The following is a 22,513-nucleotide window of genomic DNA, read 5'->3' as shown; positions in this document are numbered from 1 at the left end:
TAAAATGTGTGTACAGTGACACTAAACTATGTACATGTAATAAGTACTGTACGTAAATAATTATGGTTACTCACCAACAATGACACGACGACTTGTCCGATAACGATGAGTTTAATTTTACTGCACAACAAAGGAGAGCATTACAGCTCTTCTAAAGGAGCCTCTTCAGGCGACTGTTTAGTACCGCCGTTGTTCTTCTTCCATCACTCTTCAATCCAAATCCCTAGAGCAGATTCCATCCAGACTACTGCCTTATCACGTCCACTTGCAACTCATTTTGCGCCCTGGTTAAAAGACACTGCGGCCGTAGATCTTATATGCTTTTCCTCCTTTTTAAATAAAAAGAATCATGGACTTATCGTGTAGCTGTTTCCTTCCTTCAACATATCCAAAACTTTTACCTTTTCTGCAATCATTTGCATCTTCTGTTGGCGCTTGTGCACGTTAATGTTGAATGAGTGAGATTACACTTCCTGGTTAATGCAACACTTCGTCGCTGAGCCAATCAGCAGCACACAGGAACTTAACCGCGTGCTCTGATTGGGTAGCTTCTCAGCCATCCGCCAATAGCGTCCCTTGTTTCAATTCAAATGGGCAAATCAACTGAGGAAGCACACGTACTGTAGACCGCAGACATCCGCGAAGCAGTGAAAAATCCGTGATATATATTCACATATGCTTACATTTAAAATCCACGATGGAGTGAAGCCGCGAAAGACGAAGCGCGATATAGCGAGGGATCACTGTAATCAGTCCAGCACAGTTGGCAGACACATCCCTAGCCCACTGGGAAATTTAAAAAACTATTACACCGTCATAGCCTACTCAAAACTAGTATTGTTCCTATTCCCCCATTGAGCTCAATGCATTTTGTGGTCATTAAAGTTCTTGAACATTTCCATTATTTCAGTGAACTCCATAGGGTTTGCTTAAATCTTGTCTTCATTCATTAACTCCTATATAATGTATATAAAATAAAATAGACATTTATAGGGTAGTGCATGTACAGAGTACTTGCATGTGTTGATCAGCGCATATCATAGCACCATGATAAGTGAGTGTGTTTGAAAATGAGTTGCCTGCATATGCCTAATATTTTTTTATTTTACAGAAGATGTTATAAATGTATTAATAAATTGCCAGTGAAGCAGTATTAGTGTACTTTAGCTCATGTGATTTTAAAGTTTATTCCATAGTTGTGTACAGTATGCTCACTTCATTGTATTATAACCCAGGAGGGGATAAAACAAACTGACAGGTAATTTGGGAGTTGGTTTAATGTGTGATTGTGCCTTCTGATGAAGTGGTAATGTAAAATGAGACCCTTCCTTGCTTAATTTACTACTGGAATACACTTCATTATGGATAGTTTGTTTTAATTTAAAAAAAAAAACCTTTAGTCAGGATTTCATTTCCTGGAAAAAAATAAGCATTGAAGAGTCTTTGAAAAGTAAGTGTATCCATTTTATGAAATCAATAATAATATGATGTAATAAAACCATTTCATATATTTATCAAATTTATTAATCGTGTGCAAAAGATTGCAGTTATCTTGAGCTGTAGCTAAATGCCCAGTTTTAGTTTAGTACCAGCACACTCAGAAGATGACTTATGAATTGGCAGTTTTTATTTTAACACAACTTCTAGAAAAGGAAAACACATTGTCACTCTGTTTAGCAGAAGGATTTACTTTATACTTAGCACTATTTTCTTTACTTATGATACCTCTGAGCCCATTTTTTCCAGTATAGGAATGCAGAAGGCAGTTTCACCTCTACGATGTTTAGAGTAGAGGAAGCCTAAGGAGGTTGTGCTCAAGCTTTATAATACACTGATTAGACCTCATGTGGATTACTATGTAGTTTTGGTCTCCAGCCTACATAAAGAACATAACAGCTCTGAAAAACTCCAGAGAAGAGCAATTACGCTGATTCCAAGGTTGATGAGTTATGAGGAAAGATTATAAGAGCTGAGCTTTGTCAATTTATGCAAAAAAAAATTTAAGAGGAGACCATGTTCATTTCCTAAGGCTGAAAAGTTAAGTTGTGGCAGGAGGATTTTTGGAACATTCAGTTAATGATGTGATCAACAGGCTGCTGAATATTTTTGCTCATTTTCTCCGTGGTAGTAGACCCTGTCAGTTTTGTGTCCAAATGGTACTTTTTTCTTTTTTTTTTTAAATCCACAAGAACCGTGTGTATTAATTACTACTTTATATCATGGTAATTGAAGGAAGGTTGCACTCAACTTTTGAAGTTCTTGCCAGAGTTGCTTTACAGCTAGTACTTTTGTTTCTCTTGCTTGAGTTACAGATCTTGCTGCACAGTTTCATATATTGCTCACTTGTGCTTGTGTGTCTGCAAACCCATTAACCAAAAGCAGCGAAGGATGTGTACAATATTCTTGTGAGTTGGTGACTTGCATGATGATGCAATGCACTTCAAATGTTTTTGCACGTCTTCCTTGCAATTTGATAACTTTTTGTCTTATTCAGCCCTTCGTTCATTCTAGCACTCAAGTAAACAGCCTACTTTTGAAATTCACCATGTTGGGTATGTGGCTCTGCATCACTTCATAGTTAGAAATAATACTCTGTGCAGCATGCACTGAAAACCCAGCAGCTATTACAGCATGTGAAGTCATTTTTGCTATGCTGCCCTTGCAAACACCGTGGACGTGTCAAATATAAACCAGGCTTTAGAAGGTGGAAGTCTGGTGTGCTATAAGCAGCTGTCTTTAAAGGTAACACTAAAGTTAAAACCTTGCATGAAGAATTGTCTTTTGTTTTATCTAATTGTTTGCAATTATTAAAATATAGCATGGACCAAAGATCCAAAACAAAACATCTGGCAATTCACCATGCTTTGAGAGTCTGTAGTTTGATTACCCGGAATTACAAACTGGTAGTCCCATTGTATGTGAACTATCAATTTGTTTGCACCTAAGCAACATGTAATAGCTAAGCTCAAGGTCCTTGAAAATTCCCATTTATTACTGAAAATACCAAAATTCTGATAAACGTATAGTTTTAAAAATTGGGATTTTTATTACTGGTGTACAGCACAACCCTAGTATACATATACAGTATATGCATGCTTAGAGTGCTTTCTTTGGAAAATAATTTTGAACAGATTCAGTAAGTACACTTCTGTGAACTACAAAACAAATTGCAAGAAAATCTTCACAAAACACACAGTAGCCTTTTGGATTTCATATATAATTATTAGATAGATATTGTGGCAGACCACTGGGGACCTACAGGGTGCCTGGAGAAGGGAAGGACCGGAGATAGGCAATATCTTCCCTGGGGTGCAAGAGGGCAGCCTCCTGGATTACATCAGGGTCACGGATGGAGAGCTTGGAAGCTCAACTCTGTTGGGGTCCATGACCACCGCCAGGGGGCTCCTGGACCGTCTCAGAGCCCTGGACGGCAGCATTTCCACCTCACCAGGAAGTGCTGCCGGAAGAGGAACCAGCCACACCTGGTGTGCTTCCGGATGTCCATGCAGCACTTCCACCAAACCAGGAAGTGCTGCAAGAAGATCATCAGGGTGCACCTGATGCACATCTGGGTGTGCTATTAAAGGGGCCGCCTCACTCCATTCGGGGAGCAGGAGTTGGGAGGAAGATGACTGAGCTTGTGTGTGGAGGAGTGAAGGCAGCAGAAAAGAAGAGTGGAAAAGGACTGTGAGCATTGTGGGTGGTTAAGGCACCGTGTGTAAGAGGAACTGAGAACTGTGAATAAAAGGGTGTCTTTGAGGACATCTGGTGTCATTTCTGTCTGTGTCCGGGCTGATCTTTGCACAATACATTATGCTTTATTTGTCCACAAGGGGAAATTAAAATTTTACCAGAAATCTAAATAAATATAATAAAAACAACAGTTTATTTCTTGTATAGCCCAAATTCACACAAGGAATGCCTCGATTGGTTTTAACAAGTCCTGTTTGTTTTACAGCACCTCCTTAAGAAATCAAGAAAAAAATCTTCCAGAATTAAAATCCTTGTTGGTAATTAAAAAAACAAAATGAAATTGAATGGATGAAATCTTGGGAAACTGAATTCAGAGAGAAACCCTCTTCCAGGTAGGTTGGGAGTACAGTGGGTGTCAAAAAAAATAGGATAAATACAATACACAAAACAGAACACCAAGTAATTCTTTCAACAGAGCTAGGTGTCCAATCATTTGTTGCCATTTCAACAATACAATAGTAGAAACTACTTTGTTTTTGCACAGTGCTCCTCACCGGGTAAAGGACACCGCGCACTGCAGCAACCCTCAAGGCAAACGCAAGAATAAATTATGCCACTCACTACATACAGAACTATCACATGTAAAGATACAGATTTGTTCAAACACATCAAAAACAAAGTAGGAACTAATTAACTCTTTTAGGGCGTATGTCGACTTTTGTCCATAGGAGGGGTTGAGGGCGCATGTCGACAAAGTCGACGTCCAGAGGTAGAGGGTGACAATCAGCTGTTGATGGCAACAAAACTCACTGTTACGTCACAGGCATTCCCACTCTGCTTGGAGGAATGTTAGACTCATTGACTCGGCATCTAATCCTTGCGTGTACATGAGTTACGAAATGTAAACAAAGGCAAGATGGCATCGACATCTCATGAGGGAGTGAACCGAGTGCAGAAAAGAAAATACTCAGCAGACGATGTTTTGTGCATTATCGCTGAGTCGGTCTCTGATTTTTCAGAATCTGATTTTGTTGAGAGTGATCAGGAGATAAAGCAAGGGAGTGAGGAACTGGCATCAGCTGATCAGCTGCCAGCTGAGCGCATTCGAGCAGCCGATGCACCTACGGCAAAGTTCGTGTGGGAGGAGTACCCAGACATTGATCCGTGGGAGCCAAACTGGCTACCGGACTTCACAAGACAGCATGGCTTGCTGTTGGACACAACAGCTTACCAGCCGCTGGACTATTTCAGGCTGTTCTTTCCCGAGGCTGCCTTTCAGCTACTGTCAGATGGGACAACCAGGTATGCAGAGCAATTTTTTGAATCTCGGGCTGCGCTTGCACCACATTCTCATTTTTCATAGCGGAAACCCACAACAAAAGATGAGATGAAGGGCTTTGTGGCATTACAAATAGAGATGGGACTAGACCGACGATATAACTTCAGAGAGTATTAGTCCAAATGTGCTTTGTCCCCTGGTGGCTTTGGCCAGGTTATGCCGCGTGATAGGTACATGCTCCTGCAGAGTTTTATTCACTTCTGTGATAACCAGAAGAAAATCCCAAGGGATGAGCCAGTCTATAACCCCATGTATAAAGTTCAGCCCCTGCTTGACATTGTGGAACCAACATATAAACAATTTTATCAGCCTGGCCATGATTTGTCTGTGGATGAATCTATGGTAAAATACAAGGGACGCCTTTTTTTCCACCAGTATATGTCAGACAAGCCCACAAAGTATGGCATAAAGGATTTTGTACTGGCAGAAGCAAACACTAGTTTCTGCTTGAAAGTAATTACATAGACAGGAAAGCATTCCTTTCAAAGAGAGAACTATGCCTTGACAAGTCAGGTTGTGCTTGAGCTGCTTCAGGGCTATGAACATTTGGGTCATGTTGTGTACATAGACAATTTTTATACATCACCAGAATTGTTCATGGAGAAATTGGAGCTTATGGCACAGTGAGGGTGAATAGGAGACACAGGCCTTCACAGTTGAAGCCAGACAAGGCTGAAGATGAAAGAGGTGACAATCAGGTTTTCATGCGGGCAGAAACCTTGGTGGCAATGGCATGATGTCAAGCGGGTGACTTGTCTCTCTACAGTACACACTAACAATATATGTGAGAAAGTTATTCGTCAAAAGGGAAACCCAGAAGGTAGGAAGCTGGACAAGCCAGTTGCACTTGAGGAGTATAACTGTAAAATGGCTGGAGTTGATCGACTGGATCAGATGCTGGGCTCATACGCTTACGGCCATAAGTCCACCAAGTGGTACCACACTGTGTGCCATCGCATGCGTGAGATTGCATTTACAAATGGCTATATATTGTTCAAGTAGGCAAACAGTGACAGCACTATGACTGCAGTAGATTTCAGCAAGAAGGTGGTTGACATCTTGCTGGCAGAGTATGTTGCAGTGCCTTTGGCAAAGCGAGGAAGGCCATCACAAAGAGCAGTTCCAGACAGGCTGACTGAGTGCCACTGTCCTGCAACATATGAGGACAAAAAATACAAACCTGACAGTGTTGTGTGCAGCAACAGACAACTGAAAAGGAGGCACCAGTGCAACACATATTGTAAGCAGTGCAATGTGGCAGTGCATGCAATTGGCTGCTTTGAGCAATATCATACTTTACAGGACTTTGCTGTGTAATATGTATGTGAAATCATATAGTATGCAGGCTCATACAACATGTAAGACAGTAACATTTGTTGACAATCAATATTTTTTGTTGATTTGATATGTTAAACCATTGCTTTTTCTTTTTTTTTAAAAAAAAGTTAGTTTTTGGGAAAATATTCTGCCTTGGGAGTAAAGAAACAAAAAAAAACTTGCCCTAAAAGAGTTAATAAAACTAATAAACAACAATATTTGTCCATCAGCTAATTGTAAAAGTCAGACAAGCCAGACACAGTGAAGAGTCCTGGAGAGCTCTGCCAACAAGCCGCTTCCCAACCAATTAGCCAGTCTATAGCTATGTCAGTGCTGGGCTAGCCAATCTGATAAAAGAATCCTTCTGCCTGATGATTCCAGCACTCCTTTATCTTATGTTACTTTTCCAAGGCAGGCAAACAACTTGGCAGTAGAGCAATAGTACCAAACCCAACATGAAGGAGGATACTGAGAAGAGAAACGGAATATAGAAGGGTTAGTAACAATATTGTGTTACTTATATTTTTGTACTAGTGACTAACAACAGAAATGCACTATGTATAGCTAATCAGTAGCTCTACTTAGGATATGCTGAACTGAAGTAGTAAGTCTTCAGCCTAGATTTAAAAGCTAAGACTAAAGGGGCATCTTTTATACAAGAAGGCAGGCCATTCCATAACTTTGTTGCTTTTAAACTAAAAGCTCAGCCTGTTATTGTTATTTTAATAATCCTTGGAATCGTAAGCAGGCCAGCATCTTGAAATCTTAATGTGCACCTAGGTTTGTAAGTAAAGGTTTGTAAGTAATAAGTTCAGATAAGTAAGTATGGCTTTGGCCATTTAAGGCTTTATATGTTAAAAGGAGGATTTTGAAATCTGCCGTAAACTTAACTGAGAGTTAGTGCAAGGACATAAGAACTGGAGTTGTGTTTGTACCTTCTTGTTCTTGCAATAATTTTTTAAACATTTTGAAATAACTGAAAGTTCTATAAAGGAACAATTTGATCAGCCAGTGAACACTGCATTGCTGTAGACATTTCTACTAGAAATAAATCCATGAATTAATTTCTCCTGCATATTTTGAAAACGCCTTAATATTCAAAAATTCTTAAGACGACAAAACATTTTTTGGACAGTTTTGTAATGTGTACTTTAAATGACATGCTATCATCAAAGATAACACCTAGTTTGCGAGCTGATTCAGTAAAACTAATAGTGATTCCAACGGAGTTAAATACAGTAATCCCTCCTTGATCGCGGGGGTTGCGTTCCAGAACCCCCTGCGAAAGGTGAAAATCCGCGAAGTAGAAACCATATGTTTATATGGTTATTTTTATATTGTCATGCTTAGGTCACAGATTTGCACAGAAACACAGGAGGTTGTAGAGAGACAGGAACTTTATTCAAACACTGCAAACAAACATTTGTCTCTTTTTCAAAAGTTTAAACTGTGCTCCATGACAAGACAGAGATGACAGTTCCGTCTCAGAATTAAAAGAATGCAAACATATCTTCCTCTTCAAAGGAGTGCGCGTCAGGAGCAGACAATGTCAGAGAGAGAGAGAGAAAAAAGAGCAAACAAAAATCAATAGGGCTGTTTGGCTTTTAAGTACGCAAAGCACTGCCGCACAAAGCAGTTGCAAGGAAGGCAGCAGCTCACACCCCCTCCGTCAGGAGCAGAGAATGTCAGAGAGAGAGAGAGACAAAGAAAAACAAACAATCAAAAATCAATACGTGCCCTTCGAGCTTTTAAGTATGCGAAGCACCGTGGGGGAAGCATGTCGCTTCACGAAGCAGCTGCACAGAAGGGAGCAACGTGAAGGTAATCTCAACATTTTTAGACGAGCGTCCGTATCGTCTAGGTGTGCGAACAGCCCCCCTGCTCACACCCCCTCCGTCAGGAGCAGAGAATGTCAGAGCGAGAGAGAGAGAAAAGTAAAAATCAATACATGCTGTTTGATATTTTAAGTATGCGAAGCACCGTGCAGGAAGAATATCGCTTGATAAAGCAGCCATATGTAAGCCCAGCAAAGAAGAGAGCAATGTGAAGGTAATCTTTCAGCGTTTTTTGAGGAGCGGCCGTATCCTCTAGGGGTGCGAACAGCCCCCGTGCTCACAATATATTTGAGGAGTTTTATTTAATACATAACACGCGCTCTGGTTGGGTAGCTTCTCGGCCATCTGCCAATAGCGTCCCTTGTATGAAATCAACTGGACAGACCAACTGAGGAAGCATGTACCAGAAATTAAAAGACCCATTGTCCGCAGAAATCCGCGAACCAGCAAAAAATCTGCGATATATATTTAAATATGCTTACATATAAAATCCGCAATAGAGTGAAGCCGCGAAAGTCGAAGCGCGATATAGCGAGGAATTACTGTAATGACAAAATATTGTTGAGATCAGCATTATTCTCTCCAACAGATAACTTCTTGTCTTTGAACCCGGATAAAACAGAAATGTTATCTGTCCACTTCTTTAACTCACTAACACATCTAATTAAGGACAACATTGGAGAAACATCATTTGGTCTAAAAGAAAGGTGCAACTTGGTGTCATCTATGTACAGTAAACAGTAAAGTTCCCAGTACTGAGCACTGTGAGACATAATATTTCACTTCCATGTATAATAATGGGGTCAGCACATTTCTGTACATACCAGATTTAATTTGATAAATAAGAATTAAACCAGGCAAGCCCAATGCCACTTTCCAGCCAGTGTAGTAAAACAGAGTCATAATTTATAACTAAATCAGATTAAAGGCTTGCCAAATTCAGTCATGAACAATGAATATGACCATGGTGGTCTATAGACTAGCACAACAGTTGTGCTGGAATGTGTTTTAATATTTAAAACAAGTGCCTTAAAGGGTATGAATTCCCCTACAATTTTTAGAAGTAGTTTGTATTTTGTCATAAGGAATTATTCCAAGGCCACTTTTCCACCAGTATCTCTAGATTTATGAAGGAATGTATAACCAATTTGTGATGTCTCAGCTAAGGGAATAGTGTCAGATTTACTAAGCCAGGTTTTAGTGAGAAGACACAAATCAGATTTTGTACTTAATATAATTTACTAAAGCAGCTTTATTTCCAAGATAGTGAATGTGTGGCCTCCTTAGCATTAGGCCCGAGCATTACTCGGGACTGTGAAAACCTTGTTAAAAGTGTAAGCCCTGAGTGTTACTCAAGCAACAGTACAGATGCATCTTGCACAAGCATTAGAACCAAGAATCACTTGGTCTATAGCAGTACTGTCAGTGCTGCCGTTCTTTGGAAACATTGTCTGAGTGCAGGTTTTCACTAATTATGAAATATCTGCACTTTACCAACAATGAAGACTATCCATCCAACACCCAAAGTGAAGAAAATTTGGGAGATACAGTGATCCCTCGCTATATCGCGCTTCGCCTTTCGCGGCTTCACTCTATTGCGGATTTTATATGTAAGCATATTTAAATATATATCGCAGATTTTTTGCTGGTTCGCGGATTTCTGAGGACAATGGGTCTTTTAATTTCTGGTACATGCTTCCTCAGTTGGTTTGCCCAGTTGATTTCATACAAGGGACGCTATTGGCAGATGGCTGAGAAGCTACCCAACTTTTCTCTGTGTCTCTTGCGCTGACTTTCTCTGATCCTGACGTAGGGGGTGTGAGCAGGGGGGCTGTTCGCACACCTAGACGATACGGACGCTCGTCTAAAAATGCTGAAAGATTATCTTCACGTTGCTGCCTTCTGTGTGCAGCTGCTTAGTGAAGCGACATGCTGCACGGTGCTTCACATACTTAAAAGCTCAAAGGGCACGTATTGATTTTTCACTCTTTGTTTTTATCTGTCTCTCTCTCTCCCTGCTCCTGACGGAGGGGGTGTGAGCTGCCGCCTTCAACAGCTTTGTGCCGCGGTGCTTCGCATACTTAAGCCAAAAAGCCCTATTGATTTGTTTGCTTTGCTCTCTGTTTCTGACAGCCTGAGCTCCTGACACGCACTCCTTTGTAGAGGATGATATGTTTGCATTCTTTTAATTGTGAGACAGAACTGTCATCTCTGTCTTGTCATGGAGCACAGTTTAAACTTTTGAAAAAGAGACAAATGTTTGTTTGCAGTGTTTGAATAACGTTCCTGTCTCTCTACAGCCTCCTGTGTTTCTGCGCAAATCTGTGACCCAAGCATGACAATATAAAAATAACCATATAAACATATGGTTTCTACTTCGCGGATTTTCTTATTTCGCGGGTGGCTCTGGAATGCAACCCCCGCGACGGAGGAGGGATTACTGTATACCAGGCTATTGTATCAAATTTTCGGAATGTTTACATTCCAGACTGTGATGTCATCATCGATGAAAGTCTCATAGCTTATAAGGGCAGACTGTCATGGATACAGTACATCGTGTCAAAAAGACCAAGATTTGGCATAACGTTTTATGACTTTTGTGAATCTTAAATGGGATACATTTGGAACTTGGTTTTGTACACAGGGAAAGGGACACTGTTTGATCCGAAATAACAAGTATGGTGTTGCTACGTCATCAGTGCTGACTTTGATAGAGATGCCCTGCTGGATCAAGGTTACTGTGTAACCATCAACAATATTTATACTTTGCCAGAGCTATTTGACATTTTGCTCCAAAGAAAGACTGACACATAGAACAGTGCGTCCCTACCGTTATGCCTTGCCCGAAGACTTTGGCAAAGCTAAATTACAGCAAAGTGAGCTGGTAGTTTGGCAAAAGGATAAAGTGCTTGTGCTGAAATGGAAGATAAAGAGGTTTGTCGTCTTAGCACTGTACAAAATGCAGTTATGGTCACTGTGCAGGCAAAAAGCAACAAGATTATGAAGCCTTATGCTGTGGTCATCATCAATAGCATAATGGGTAGCATAGATCGTGCGGATCAAGAATTGACTTTCTATCCCATTATGCGGAGGCAAAAAAATAAATACTACAAAAAGATATTTGGTCATCTGGTGAAAAAATACATTTGGAATGCATTCATTTTATACAAACAAAAATGCTGGTGTGATGGACGGCAGGCAGCTCAACCCGGCCGACACACCCAGGACGCTAGATGGCGACTTCCCTGCAGCATAGCAGTGCCACTGATTCCCGCAGGGCACTATGGGATATGGAGTTCGGCTTCCCAGCTTTGCTGGGTACCGTGGGTGCCATCAGCTGACGCTGTGGGAAACACGGGGATTTCTGCTTCGCATATAGCCCAGAAGTACTCTAAAGTCATGGGGACGGAAGGACAGAAGTACTTCTGGGCTAAAGAAAAATTTAACTCTCCATTTTACCTGGGAAGTGCTAACGAGTCACATGGATGGAAGGACAGAAGCACTTCTATATTATTGTCCCGACTATATAAAGGACTGGTGGAGACCGAGCAAGCGAGCCGGAGTTGGGAGGGAGTGTGACGGAGCTTGCTGAGAGGAAAGGAGAATTATTGTGTTTATTCATTGTTTGTTTGGTAGATGTGGTGCTTTGGAGACACTATAGTGAAGAAAAGGATTAAAAATCTTCTTAGTGCTTTTAAACCTGTGTCCAGAGTACCTGTCTGTTGGGTTTCACAGGGCAACAGTGCCCCCAAGTGTCCACACTGGTGAAACTGCATCTTATGCAAACTTTATATGCCAGCTTGTAGAAAAAATTATTGCCGTACATCCACCGTTCACACTGCCGCTAAAGAGATGTGGTCGACCCAGCACATAACCGATCAACCGCAACAAGCCAGCAGATGATACGACCACTTCTCCTTAGCATGTGTTAACCACCCCCCCACATTCACAACGTAAGCGGCAGAGACACGAAGTAGCAAAAGGACAGCTGCTGTACAGGCTTTAAAATGATCGACGGGCAGCGCGACAGCAGCAGCAGCAGAAAGACAGCAATTGATCTGACGGCATCTCCTTAGCATGCGTTGAGCCACCCCCCCCCCCCCCGTCACAATGCAAGCAGCATTATACATTATGCGAGAAAGAGATTTAACCACACCCGGGGCCGGAAATAAAGGACAAGTATTGTTTTTACAATGTCACGAGACAAGGAAGTTAGACATCATTTAAAACAAATCCACAGACATCTAACCTAGCAGTTGTTGGATTGCTTTTGGCAGACACACTTCATGTGCTCCCAGCTCTTAAAACAATGACAAATGACAAGCAAAACACGCAGCTCGCCAGCAGTAGAAAGCCAGCAGATGATCCGACCACTTCTCCTTACCGTGCGTTCAGCCACACCTCCTTCACAACGAGAGCAGCGTTCTACATCCTGCGAGAAGGAGATGTAACCATGCCCGGGCCCGGAAATAAAGGACAAGTATTGTTTTTACAAAAGTTTTAAAGTAAAAGTGAAAATGATGCATATGTAACAATGCCCATGAAAATAACAGTCTCTTTAAATTGTATATCCGGTAAACCAAACCCGGGGGTGGGCGAACAAAGCCCCCCAGTATATATAATATACACACACACTAGCCATCCCCCGTAGCTCCACCCACATAGTAGTGAAACAGGACACCTGGCTCCTGTGGACGCTGAAGTCAAAAAACGATGGGAGACAAAAGCAATTTCTTTATTCTTGGTGAGTTTAAAGAGACTGCAGAACCCCCAGCTCAGTGCCACTGCCTGGTCAGATCAAACAGCCTCCTGAAAGAAAAATTCTTTTCTTTTTATTATCTAGCCTATCCATTAGCCAAAGAGAAAAACACATGACAGTTCATTTTAAGGTCATACATAAATTGTTGTAAATTATGTTTACATCCTGATTATTACATGCACAAGTGCACAGAGGTTCTTATCTAAATAAAGAGCTATTAGGGCACTCACGTTCCTAAGAAATACGCTCTTATCAGCACACACAAGACCAGTTTAAAGCAATTTCTTATAGTACATTAGTTATAAAGAAATTACATTCTTATAGTTTTAATACCTTCATTAGATTTTGTTTGGTTAGATTAATAAATCCTTATTTATTAATCCATAAGTGGCATGTTTCTTATGGTTTTAAGCAAGAATTCAGAAACTATCACATTGATTTATAATATCACAGAGTGTTCTGTTAGTATCAGAAGATCAACATTTTCTCATAAAAGAATGCAAGTGTTCTAATAATTATGTGCACAAGCTTAATTCTTTTCTACCTAAATGGATAGCAAATCATATAGAAGTAATAAATCATATAGCTCTCTGCAGAATGATTAATACAAAATACAGTCATTGGTATTATGAGGTAAATACTTATAATCATTACAGTTAATGTTTTTTTTTTTCTTTCTCACTCCCCACTCCTGACGTCACACTTCCCTCTCCCCTTGGCCCGCAACCTCTGTCTCGGATTAGCGCGAATATATCGCTCCTGCAAGCGAACTACGATTCTTAGCGCGATGAGAAAAGTCACAAAATCAACCAGAATGTTGAAGCAAATTATAGAAAAAAACCCAATCTAAATCCGTTAAGTAGTTCTCTTGTGAAAGCGGACAGACATACAGATAGACGTTTGATTTTATATATATATATATATATATTTATATTTATATTTATATGTAGAGACTACATTGTGAAGTCCATTACATAAAATCCAAATGAACATTCAGTTTAATTCTAAATTGTAATTGACAAAATGGGACACATGAGGTGGATGAATACTTTTGCAAGGTACTGTATATATAAAAAATGTGTGGGGCTTCACAGTGGTGCAGTAGTAACACAGCTGCTTCAGAGCAAGAAGACTGAGGTTCAAGTCCCAGGTACTCCCTATATGCAGTTTGCATGGGTTTTCTCCGGCTGCTCCAGTTTCCCCCCCATTGTCCAAGCACATGATAGTTAGCTGGACTGGCGCTGCTAAACTGGCCTTTGTGTGTGTGTTCATGTTTTGTGATCACTCTGCTTGCTGGGATAGGCTCCAGTTTCACTGTGAACCTGCTTTGAATAACTGGGTTTAGAAGGTAGATGGATAACTTCATAATTTGAATCACTTTTCACAAAGGCACCGCTATTTTTACTCAAGACAGTAGTGAAGTCAAAATGGCACAGCATTGTTATATAGAAACAAATTATAAAAACTCAAACCACAATGATATGTTATCTCTAAATAGCAAAGTATAGCACAGATGGAGAAGATACAATAAAATTATCATGTTTGTGTCACGCCTTCAAATATGTGTTAAAAAGTGGAAAAAGAAAATATTTAGGCAGGTGACAAAGGAATTATTGGGAGATAAGCTAAAGTGCTTATATTTAATCAGTTTTTGCTCACTTGAAATTGCTTACCTGCTGGTTGTGTTTGTCATCAGTATAATGTTCCAGGAGTGTTTTTTGCTAAGAGCTGTTGCCAGCAGCTGTTTGTGTAACCAGTTCTTAGTATTCACACTTGTGATTACAGAGACAAGGAATATGTAAAGGATGTCAATACCCACATTTAAAGGAACGCAGTCTCCTAAGGAAAGAAGAGTCTGAGATGGCGCCACTGTGCTTGGCTGATGTCCTGGTCGCTCCGTTAACATCGTGCATTTACTTAACTTTTTGGTTATTTTTCCGTCACAAACTACCACCGCTTTGATTATTCATGAGAGAGGAATGATTTTAAACATAGGTTGAGTAAACTGACCCCCCCAATGTCAAATTCATCTGTTGACTTGTGTCCAGGAGAGATTCTCAGTGAGATACTGCATGATGAGGGGAACAATAACAATGGCACTACAGGAGCCAAACCGTGGCAATGGAGAAATAAACACCGCGGCAAAAGAGCCTGCATGTGGAACAGAATGAGGAATAAACCATATTATCCTCCTCTGCCCAGTATCCTGCTCGAAAATGTCTAGTCACTAGAAAACAAGATGGATGATCTCCAAGCCAGTATTAAATTCCAGTGCAACATCAGGGACTGCAGTGTTCTTTGACTGAAATGTAGCATTCACCTGGAATACCGGACTGAGCAGTAATCCCATCTGAGTGTTTCTCTGTCATTCGGATGAACAGAATGGCCAAATCTGGTAAAGTAAAAGGTGGACATGTTTGTTTTTTCGATAAACAATAAATGATGCATTCTCAGGAACATCTCGATTCTTAAGCACTCCTGCTCTGCTGATCTGGAGCATCTGACACTCATATGCTGCCCTCATTACTTGCCACCTGAGTTTTCTGCTATTATCATCATCTCTGTACAGTGATCCCTCGCTATATCGCGCTTCGCCTTTTGCGGCTTCACTCTATCGCGGATTTTATATGTAAGCATATTTAAATATATATCGCGGATTTTTTGCTGGTTCGCGGATTTCTGAGGACAATGGGTCTTTTAATTTCTGGTACATGCTTCCTCAGTTGGTTTGCCCAGTTGATTTCATACAAGGGACGCTATTGGCAGATGGCTGAGAAGCTACCCAACTTACTTTTCTTTCTCTCTCTCTTGCGCTGACTATCTGTGATCCTGACGTAGGGGGTGTGAGCAGGGGGGCTGTTCGCACACCTAGACGATACGGACGGTCGTCTAAAAATGCTGAAAGAGTATGTTCACGTTGCTACCTTCTGTGTGCAGCTTTTAAGTATGCTGCACGGTGCTTCACATACTTAAAAGCTCAAAGGGCACGTATTGATTTTTGACTCTCTCTCTCTCTCTCTCTCCTCCTGACGGAGGGGATGTGAGCTGTTTCCTGCAACAGCTTTGTGCCAGCGGTGCTTCGCATAATTAAAAGCCAAAAAGCCCTATTCAGTTGTTTGCTTTACTCTCTGTTTCCTTTGAAGAGGAAGATATGTTTGCATTCTTTTAATTGTGAGACAGAACTGTCATCTCTGTGTTGTCATGGAGCACAGTTTAAACTTTTGAAAAAGAGACAAATGTTTGTTTGCAGTGTTTGAATAACGTTCCTGTCTCTCTACAACCTCCTGTGTTTCTGCACAAATCTGTGACCCAAGCATGACAATATAAAAATAACCATATAAAGATATGGTTTCTACTTCGCGGATTTTCTTATTTCGCGGGTGGCTCTGGAACGCAACCCCCGCGATGGAGGAGGGATTACTGTATATATAAACCCTCAGGCTCATGTAGGTAAGGTTTTTTCTAAACTCCATAGTGTGCTTAGTGAACATCTAAACAAGCACCCAGACACAGTGCTTATCGTGACGGGGGACTTTAACAAAGCTAACAGCAAGCAGAAAGGTCAGGCCGAACTTTCACCAACATGTCACATGCTCAGCAAGAGGGGGAAACACACTACATCACTGTTACACGCAGTTTAAGTCAAGCTACAAAGCGTTGTCACATTCTGTGTTTGGGAGATCAGACCACGTTGCCATTCTCCTTCTACCAGAGTCTAAATAACATGTCATGAGAGAGATCAAATGCTGGTCTACTCAGTCAGTCCCCATGCTACAGAACATGTTTGATGACTGAACTGGGACGTGTTCCGGACAAGCTCTAATGACGTCAATGAGTTTGCGGATTCAGCTGTCAGCTTTGTTGCTGTGCTGTCCGAGTCCATCATTCCAACAAAAACAATGCAGTGTTTCCCTGATCAGAAGCCATGGGTTGAATATAGTGAGTACAAGGCAGCCTGCTACTGTCTAAGAACAGCTGTGAAGAAGGAAAAGGGGCAGTACAAGGAGAAAGTGGAGCCTAACTTTCATGTGAGGGACAGTAGACCATTCCGGACTTTAGAGGTAAAACCACTGTGTGTATTAATTTTTCACTAGCAGACGAGCTGAACGCTTCTTATGCTCGGTTTGACATTAACAGAGCTAGCATTAACTTGTCCGTCACAGAAGATTATACAGCTAGTACTAGAATAGCTCAGAACAGCAGAGTTGCAGTCTCTAATTCAGAGTGTAGTGTTCTTCATGTTCTGAGATGTGTGAACTCCCAGAAAGCACCAGGTCCATATAGAATCTCCAGGCATAATCTTGAATCATGTGCTGATCGGCTAAATTAAGTGTTTACATCCATCTTTAATGACTCTTTAACCCAGTCTGTGGTTCCTACCTGTTTTAAAAAAATCTGTTATTGCACCCATACCAAAGAAAAACAAACCCACGTTCTTTAATGATTGCCACCCTATAGCACTCATGTCTCTTGTCATGAAGTGCTTCAAGAGGATTATCAAAGACTCCATCTGCAAAATTTTGTTGAAAAAGAGCTTTATATTTACTTATATTTACCCCTAGATATTTAAACTAATCTGCGAAGATAAATGGGAAGGTGTCCTGTTTAATTTTGTGTGATAAACAGTATGAGAGGTTAGGAGCAGGCGCTAATACAGCGCATTGCTGCACCCACCACATGACAAACCAAGCAACAGGTGACACCTCAGCGCCACACAAGTTCAGATGGAATGGAACCAGTGTGAGGTTTTTTTGCAGTGGCTGGAGTGAGTTCACTTGAAAAAGCACTTTTATTCAAATTGATTTTAAGTCCAGATATGTTTTGAAAATCTGCTAGTGCTTTTTGGACTGCTAGCACGGAATTTTGTGAGTCAGATGTGTATACGGTACCATATCATCTGCATATAGTGATATTTTCTGTTCAAGTCCTCCTCTGAAAATGTCATTTATTTCTGGTGTATTTTGATAGTAAACAGCCAATGGTGATTGCAAAAAGCAATTGAGTGCTGCATTCTAGTTTGAAGTAGTGTGAAATAATGTTATTAATGCATTGTTCTGTTCTGTGTACTGTACTGTATTGTATTGTATTGACCCCCTTCTTTTGACACCCACTGCACGCCCAATCTACCTGGAAAGGGGTCTCTCTTTGAACTGCCTTTCCCAAGGTTTCTTCCATTTTTCCCTACTAGGTTTTTTTGGGAGTTTTTCCTTGTCTTCTTAGAGAGTCAAGGCTGGGGGGCTGTCAAGAGGCAGGGCCTGTTAAAACCCATTGCGGCACTTCCTGTGTGATTTTGGGCTATACAAAAATAAACTGTATTGTATTGTATTGTATTGTATACTGAGGCTCCTGGACTAGTATAGAGTAGTTTGATACATGCACATATTTTTCAGCCAAACCCAGATTTGTGCAGTGTGGTGGATACATAGTCCCATTCAACCATATCAGATGCTTTTTCTGCATCCAAAAATAGTGAGATCTCCAGGGTGCTAGATTTAATGGGTGAATATATTACATTAAACAAACATTGAAGAATAGAAGCCAAGTGTCTGCCTTTAATAAATTTGGTTTGGTCTTGTGATATTACCAAACGAAGCACTTTCTCAGTCCTTCTAGCTAGAAATTTTGAGAGTATCTTAACTTTATTATTCAGGAGTGAGATTGGTCTGTATGGTGTACATTCCTAAGAAAACAACTTACTACAAAGACAGTAATTAATGTTTGGCAAAAAGTATGAGGTAGAATTTTGTTGTCTTTAGCTCCTGTAAATGTTGCTAGTAATAGTGGAGCTAACTTATTTGAAAAATTTGTTTTTATAAAATTCCACTGGATAGCCATCAGGGCTGGCTGCTTTCCCACTTTAAAGTGAGAGTATAACATCTATAGTAATTCTGAGTGTCAAAGATTTATCCAGTTCCACAGCACTAAGAGTATCTAGCTGTGGTATCTGTAATGAGTCAAAAACTCATTAGATTGTGTCTTATCATCTTTAGACAGAGTAGAATATAAGGACTTATAGTAGTCACTAAATGTGTGGGGTTATATTTCTATGGTCAATGATTTTATATTCTCTGTGTTGTTTATTGCTTTTATTACATTGCAGACTTCTTGTGTATTTGTTGGGCTAAAATCTAATTGGTCTTCTCTATTTGTTCATAATAATGATGTTGCGGTGTACAGATGAGCTGTTCAGTTTCTTTAGTAGACAAGGTTAAATTCTATTGCAAAACTTGTCTTTTCCTATACTCATTTAGAGACCTGGCGTATTCTAGATCTATTCTGGTAATTTCGTTGATTGACTCAGACATCATCTTGTTCACTAATTTATTTTTGTGAGGAACATATGAAATAATTTGGCCTCTTAATATTTCCTTCAGAGTTTCCAAGAGTAATGATGCAGAGACTTCTGAGGATGGATTTGTCTCTAGAAAATAATCAATTTGCTTGGATACAAATTCAGTACAGTACTCATCAGCTAATGTTGGGGTTAAGATGCCAGCTACGAAATGAGTGTATAGGGCATAGTGATTTAAGCTCCATCATTAGAGGGGCATGGTCGGACATAACAATAGCACCATACTTAAACACTTTGATAATGGGCAAAAAAAAATATTGGCTATGAAGAAATAATCAATTCTTAAGTAACATTGATGAATTTGTGAGGAGGAGTATCCTCTTAGGTTAGGATTTAAAAACCTCCACGGGTTTGATAAGTTCTGATTCATTACAAACTGTGTAATTATTTTTTCAGTATCAGATGTCATCGCCGCTGTAGCTGAACACCTATCCAAGTCTGAATTTAAAACAGAATTAAAATCTCTGGTCATTGTAATTTAATGAGTGTTTATGTTAGGAATAGATGTGAAACCATTTTGGTTGAAATCTATATCATTCACATTAGGTGAATAGATAAGTATGAGAATCACTTTAGTATTAAATAAATCACCATGATATAGCGACCTTCAAGGTCAGATATTATGTCTGATGCTACAAATGGGATAGTTCTGTGCATTAAGATTCCTAGACCCCAGTTTTCTTTGTACAGCCAGAGTGAAAAAATTGGCCAATCCACTTCCTTTGCAACAGAAACTGGTCATTGTTTATTAAGTGAGTCTCCTGACTTGGTATTTAAACCTGTTAAGTGAGAGAACACCATCTTTCTTTTTAATTTATGATTGAGGCCTTTGACATTCCAGCTGATAAAGTTCACTGTTTGATCATAAAAACATTGCTTTTGAACATTTGTTGACATTTTATAGTTTTAAGTTAATGTAGTAGATTATTATAAATGATAGCTTGGACCTAGATTTCATACTATTGCCAGATGTTACGACTATGAAGCCTATTGTTATGTTGGCACTTACATTTATTGGGGTAGAAAGGATAAATAAGATATAGCAATGCTTTTTTTCTCTCTCCACATCCAATCCCACCCAAAAATCCCATGTTTGCTTTCCTGAGTGAGGCAGACCACACTTCATGAAGTACCGGTCTTCTAACATGCGAAGAGACTAAAACGAACCCCCCAGCAGCATTGTAGAAAATGTTAAAATTGAGATATCTTTTGAAAGTACAGTCCTAATAAAATAAACCTAGGGAATGATGTTAAACAGTTCCCATGGAGACATTAGATAACATATGATAGTATATTCCCAATATAATATCCAAGGATATGAAGTAGAAAAAAAATACACATACTGTAAATAGCTAGTTGCTTTGTGGTTTCCAAAATGTACATATGTTCAATGGGAGAAATTTCATTATAATAAAATTGAAGTTTAACAAAAAAAATGTGACCAAAAAAGAAATAGAATGTGCTGTATAGTTATGGCAGATGTTGCATTACAAATGGTCCAAGTTACAAGCATAATCTTCTTTGCCTTGCCAGAACATGGTATGACTCATGATCGTGTTTCAAAAAGATGTCGGGATCAGTCTTCTTAGATCTTTTTCTGTTTCATTCAGTGAGCTAAAAATGTAAAACTGACCTTCAATAACTACTTTCAGTTTAGCAGGGTCACAAGAGGCTGTGTCTGATTTCAGCTCTGTGTAGACACTGTTTAATGCTGTAGAATACAGCTTGTTTAGCAGATGTTACAGGGTAGAGGAGGAGAAATCAGGGAAAATATGAATGCGGTTATTTTCAAGTATGATCTCCTCTTTCAATCTGAGAAGAGGCATAAAGTTTTCTTTAGCCTGTAGTTTGTTGAAACAAACAATCAGGCTTCTCCATTTTGAGGCATTCAATCCACTTATACGGTAGGCTGCTGAGATCTCTGTGTCTGGTTTGAAGTCCTGTCTAGTTATTTTAGAGAATAGTTCAGCTATTTCTTAGGGTTTGAATTTTACGATTTTCAGGGAGACCTTCAATTCTGATGTTGTTCCTTCTATATCTTATCTTCCAGCACAGCTAGTTTGTCAAAGAGCACTTTGCATTCTGATTTTGCAGCTGTTGCTTTTTCGTCAGTGTTGGATGTGGATTGTTCAGTTATTTCAATACGAGTTACAAACATTTGCTTAATATCTTCAAGCTAAGCATTAAGCACTCCAATTTTACTCACTTGCTTACTTATATTTCCTTTATCTTTTCTAAATTTCTGTAAAGGCTCTTGTAAACATAGTACTTAAATGTTTCTTCGGGTCTTTTATATGCTGATGCTTTTTCTCATTCTTTTTGTTTAGGTACTTTCTTTCTTTCTTTATATCACACTTTATATCATGTATGTCCCACCTGAGTGCGGCAAACATTACCTTCAGCTCGGACAGTATGTTTCGGTCTTCTCTGCACTTCATATGTGGAGTTGTGAGTCCAGTTGTGCTTGTAAATCATTGGGGGTATTAACAGCAGTTAACAGCGAGGATAAAAGAGCCATGCTCAGTTCCAATAATCTTCCTGGAATCAACAAATTCACCTTGCTTGCCTTACTCATCACTTTGCTCTCACTTTCGCTTTCAGCTGGAGCCGATGCTGCAGCATCTGTTCCTGGTAGATCTGATCCTTCACCCATCTGTTACAGGTCAGTCTCTGGTAGGCAGTACCGAGAACTTGAGGCCGGTTTTGACTTTGGTGAAAGTTTAGCTGCCTTTTCCTTTTCTTTCTGAACCCTTTGTTTCCTGCTCATAATTATTTATACTCGCTTATAATGTAAATACAGGATACCTCGAAATGATAGTAAAAAAGAAAAAAGGGGTAAACTAACACTGCTGTTAAAGGAGCTCAGCTCTAGAGGTACATCTCAACAACAACGGACGAGACCAAGACTATTTTATATTTTTCTTTATTAATTGAACAAGATAAATTGTTGTTAACTTTTCGGGGTTTTCTCAGTCTGTCTGCTTCCTCCCTATATAGTTAGGGATGGGGTAATTGATCTGAACAAAATATTTTAATAATCTGTACTGTATGCCTTTTTTTTTTTTTTTTTTTTAACAAAACCTTGACGATAATGCAAAATAGCCTTAAAAATTACAGAAAAGATTGTTCTATTTTTGATTCATATTTTTTGACTCTGAAGAATTATTTTCATCAGAACTCCTTATATAAAATGTATGTGTGTTGTATTTTCTTAGTTT

The 22,513-nt window shown here is 39.7% G+C and overlaps 1 protein-coding gene across 2 annotated transcripts in view; it reads left to right on the top strand.

The window, feature by feature from the left end:
• ints9 (integrator complex subunit 9) overlaps positions 1-22,513 on the top strand; it is a 315,943-nt gene that overhangs the window by 77,602 nt on the left and 215,828 nt on the right. The window lies entirely within an intron of this gene.

Source organism: Erpetoichthys calabaricus, chromosome 15 (genome assembly GCF_900747795.2).
Source record: "Erpetoichthys calabaricus chromosome 15, fErpCal1.3, whole genome shotgun sequence".
In the NCBI taxonomy this organism is placed as follows: Eukaryota; Metazoa; Chordata; class Cladistia; order Polypteriformes; family Polypteridae; genus Erpetoichthys; species Erpetoichthys calabaricus.
This window is presented reverse-complemented; position numbering and strand designations above follow the sequence as displayed.